At 42.1% G+C, this 5,049-nt stretch overlaps 1 pseudogene; it reads right to left on the reverse strand.

Moving 5' to 3' along the window:
- Positions 1-650: 650 nt before the first annotated feature.
- LOC143436488 (WD repeat-containing protein 75 pseudogene) lies at positions 651-4,777 on the reverse strand (annotated as a pseudogene).
- Between the last annotated feature and the right edge of the window lie 272 nt (positions 4,778-5,049).

Here is a 5,049-nt window from a genome sequence, read left to right on the forward strand (position 1 = left end):
GGAGGAGTTAGAGAAAGGACTGAAGGAGTTGAAGGGGTTTGCAACCCCATAGGAAAAAAATATATATATACCAACCAGACCCTCCAGAGCTCCCAAGGACTAAACCACCAACCAAGTAGTACACATGGAGGGACCCATGGTTCCAGCCACATACATAGCAGAGGATGGCCTTGTCTGGCATCAATGGGAGAAGCAGCCCTTGGATCTGTGAAAGCTGGATTCCCCAGTGTAGGGGAATTCAAGGGTGGGGAGGCTGGAGTGGGTGGGTGGGTGGGTGAGAGAATACCCTCATAGAAGCAGGGGAAGGGGATAGGGGGGCTCTGGGGATAGGGGGAACTGTGAAAGGGGATAACATTTGAAATATAAATAAAGAAAATATCCAATAAAAACAGTAATCACTTACTTCAGTCTGAACCTTATTCATCTATAAGATAGATTTTTTAAAACAAAACCTTTAATATTTTTGTCTTAAGAATAAAATAAGTTTGAAAAAAATGTTTTGGACTATTAACAGACAGTAAAAATTAAGTACAACATATCTCTGTGTCACACCAGAGCCACGGCCTTCAGAGCAGTTAGCCAGCTATAATCTACTTTTCTGAACTTTCTCAGCTCTTTTTTTTTCAGAGTTTGACACCTGATGTTCTCCATTAAGGGGAGTTGTTCTCTGAAGTTTCAGTTAACTTTGCATCCTGCTGTTGCCTGTGTTTTCCCAATATAAAAGAAAATGGGGTTGTTGGCACACTTTCTTCTGGCAGCGGCTGTCGGCTGGTGGGTGCGTGTTTCTCTTCGGGGGACTTGGTACTGAATGTTAATAAGCACAGTGATTTAGTTAGAAGTAAGACTGAGACTTAGCCACTGGTGAGCTTCTGAGGTGAATGATTCTGGGACATCTCGTGGAACAAACACTCCCCATTGGACTTTCTCTCTGGAGACAGTCTTTCGAATATACAATGGCCTTGGCTTGCTAGGTTTAAATACAAACAGATCTGAGCACACTGAAAAACTGAGCCACTGCAGTGACATTGTCTGAGTAAGGGTCAGGTTCCATCACTCTAACATTTAATTTTGCACTCTGCTGCATTGAGGAAGTGAGCCGATTCCAACAGCAGAGAATGTCATTCTCAGTGGTACTGAGAAGATACTTGTAGCATTTTCAGTTTTCCAAAGCAAAGGTGCCTTATTTTCCCAATTCGTTGGCAGAATGTACATTTTAGTTCCACGTTTCTGAATACCATATCGTAATTATTTCCTCAACGCTAACTGCCAGTAAGGAGCCATCTTCAGAGAAATAATAATCGGTTGCTTGATACTTGTGGTAACTACCCACAAAGTCACAAGTTGAGCCAGCGGCTCTTTTGCACATATCAGAGTCGTCTGTTAATATTCATACTTTGAAGTGGCCATCTTTGCTAACTGAGACCGGGATGCGTTTTTCATAGTTTTCTGCATCATTGAAGCAGACAACTGGGATGTGGTCATCATGTGGCATGGTGATCTCTGCATTAAGAACAAACCCTTGGGTTTTCTTGCTGTAGCTCCACAGTTTCATTTGCAGCTTGCACTCACTTCCATTTCCTTGCCATTGTTCAACTGTTGCCAACCAAGTACCAGAGCAGTCGGAGGCAGCCTTCGTTAGTTTAGTTTGGATTAGACCCTCATCATTGATGCACTCTAGCTGTATGATATCTAGAGTATATAACTGCTTATCACCCTGGAGGGAATAAAACTGCAGGTGACCAGGCTTTCCATTCAAAACTAAAGTTTTGGTTCTTGGGTCAACCATCAAACCAGGAGATACTCTCCTGTTTTTGACTAGGCCTTGAATTACTGCAGGTGCATCAAGATTTCGGAGACTAACTGTTATCTTGTTATCAGAGTGAAAAATACAGAACAAATCTCCCACAGGTGAGACAGAGGTGTGCTCAAGAGAAGAGCCTAATCAAGGAGGAAACTCTTTGTTCTTCTCTGACCCCTCTCACCAATCCACAAGCACACACTCCCACCTGACACTCAGCAGACTGGTGCCTGTTACTGGAAAAGTCAAATCCATAGCCATGTTGTGGTGCCAATGCAAACACGTGTACATGTACTTCTTATCATCATGAAAATCCCTCCAAAGGTGGATTTTGCCGTCCATGTGGCCAGATGCAATGCAATCTTCTTTTGGGTGGCAGGCTACACATGTGAACTTGTTCTTTGCATTCTTCTTCAGTTTTGTTGATGGTAAAGTAAAATTGCATGTGTTTTTTTTTTTTTTTTCTTTTTGAAAACCTAAGTAGATAAGTAAAAGTCCTGGACTGCAACAACATATCCTCCCTCATTTCCGAAGGCAATGCACTTGGGGGACTACTTATGTAATCCAAAACAAAGGTGAACTCCTTAGCTTCTATGTCCCGGCTTGTTGACTTGGGCAGTTTCTCTGATACCAGCTGAAGTGTATCTGGCTCTTCTCCACTTATTGTAAGGAAGACAGAATTTTCGGTGTGGAGAGGAATAAAGGGGCATGAAGTTTAGGTCCAACAATGAAAGTCTTTATCAAAACGCCATCAAGATAGTCCAACAGCTTAACTGTGCCATCAAAGGAACAAGAGTATGGTTGTTAGGGCTGATGAGGATTCCAGACACCAGATGTTTGTGCCCACAAAGAATGTGTACACACTCTTCTGTGGCTGTGCTATAGACCTTGACAAAGTCTTCCAAGGCACAGAAAATATACTTGGAATCCACGGAGAACACGGCTCTCCTTGAAGTTCAGCCAGCTACCGCCGCAGCGAACCACTCAGACTCTCCTACCATCTTCACACAGACGCAGGAACCTGATAAGACAGATTTTTAATATCAGCTTAGAAATAAGTACCATGCCAAGAGGGAAAGAAAAGGCAAGGGCAGCCATCCAAGGTACTATAATGAAAGTGTAATATAACACATAAAGATGGCAATCTGAATCTATTGCTATGATGGGCTGTCTTGCCAAGTAATGAAACGTATTGACAGCAATACTAAGCTGTCATTGGAATGTCATAAAGACATTGGATTTTTCAAGCAAAGTTACTGGAAGTCATTCAAGATATCCGCGCTGTTATAACAGATTAACTACAGATATTTTTATTCCAAACTCCTGGATGAGAAAATATTTGGAATGAAGTACAGTGCATTTATACATAGGCTTATATGGATGAAAATTGATTTTTATTTCCCTGGGAATTTAACAGTCTTTTTTTTAAGAGTTGAGAACCAGTATATAGGGACAAGAGGTTGACTTAATGTGAAGCCAATGTTTATGTTTTCTTGATAAGATAAAAAATTCCTGTTCTGCTTTCTGTCTTCCACTGAGAGCCTAGTGACCCTTGGGTGTGGTGTTTGCCTCTTCAAAATATTTCCAAATTGTTGCTCAGTGTTTTGTTTTATCTCAGAGCTGTTTTCTTTATATTACTAGACCTCAAAGAGGCTCATATGGACAGGAGAACAGAGCCATGTAACTATTTCGCTGGTTTTCATTCTTCTTTTCAATAGAGAATTCACTTGAAACTGGAAATCATTAAAGTCTGTTTTCTAGCCTTAGGGTCTGCGCCTCTGCTTTGCAGTATGCTGGCTTAAACAGACTGGCGAACTCAATTTCACAGCTACAGAAAGCATCCTCTTCCCAATAAGTATGTGGTCGTTTCTGTGGGTTCTTGCTGTTTATGTATTTAAATATAGTGAACCCATCCTTTCTAACATTGTTATTCAATGCCATCCGTTCCCGAATGCCGTCTCCATTCCTTAACACTGTGTCAGCCTGAGGGTCGAACAAACCTGAGGGTCACCTAAGACCATCAGAAAATACAGATATTTACGATACAGTTGATAACAGTAGCAAAAGTGCAGTTATGAAGCAGTGGCAAAGATATCTCCTGGTCTGGGGTCGCCACAACAGGGGGAGCTGTGTTCAAGAGTCAAGGCGCTCGGAAGGTGAGATCCACTGCTCTCGGCCCTCTCTAGCCAGTCTTATTTTTTCCTCTTGCTCATTCAATACTATTTGCCTACTATATCAGGATCTATTAAGGGCTAACATTATGCTGTGTGTGTTACCTGGAGGAAAACTTACAAACACAACCCTAGCTTCTCACAGGCAGAGTCTTCGCACACTACTCATCTTTTAGAGAAAGGAATGAGACCAGGACTCGATGGTACCTTGCCCTGTAGTGTTTTAAATCGTGGGCATCAGTGCTGGAGAGGCTTTGTTCTGTTGCAGGTCCACTTCCTATTGTCTTTGTTATCAGGAAGTGCTCACTTACGTAAACCTGAAAAGCACTGAAGAAAGTCCAGCTTCACTGGCTCCCCTCCCCCTTGCTGGCCTGCTTGGTTGGGCCTCAGTGGGAAAGGACACAATCCTGCTTTAACTTGACTTGATGTCACAGGGTGGGGTGGTACCCAAGACGGCTTCCCCTTCTCTGAGGGGAAGGGAGAGGGTAATGAGGTGAGGGATTTGTGAGGGTGAGAGGCTATGACCAGGATGGAAAGGGAATAAATAAATAAAACAATTTTTAAAAGAAGTGTGGCTTCATATGATTACTGGATAAATCTATATAGATATAAGAGTTTCTATACACCTGAAATTTCTGCCTCTTCATGCTCCCAGGTCACTTGCTCTCCTTTTATGGTCTTTGGTTCCTTTTCCCCGTCTTTGCTTTTGATCTTTGGCTATGGAGCTCTGCCCACTCCACTAGAGAGGGGACCTTTCTGCATCAACCATTCACATACCAGTTGGGCTTTTGTTGTAGGAATAATTCATGATTTCCCAAGACACAAGAGCAGTTATCAATCTAAGTTTAAAATTTGAGAGTGTATACATTTTCTTAAAACACATAATCTCAGATTTTCCTAAACCTATTCATACAGAATTATGGACCAGCTGACATTCCAGCCCAGCCCAAGGTTTCTGTTGGAATATTTCCATAATCTCAGTATGGGACTGTGACAGCCTAAGAAGACATTGTCACCCATTCAAAGCAGATAATTAAAAGACTAGAGTGAATGGTTTTTCCGCTCTTTGTCTTTCTTTAC

Source organism: Arvicanthis niloticus, chromosome 22 (genome assembly GCF_011762505.2).
Source record: "Arvicanthis niloticus isolate mArvNil1 chromosome 22, mArvNil1.pat.X, whole genome shotgun sequence".
Taxonomy (NCBI): Eukaryota; Metazoa; Chordata; class Mammalia; order Rodentia; family Muridae; genus Arvicanthis; species Arvicanthis niloticus.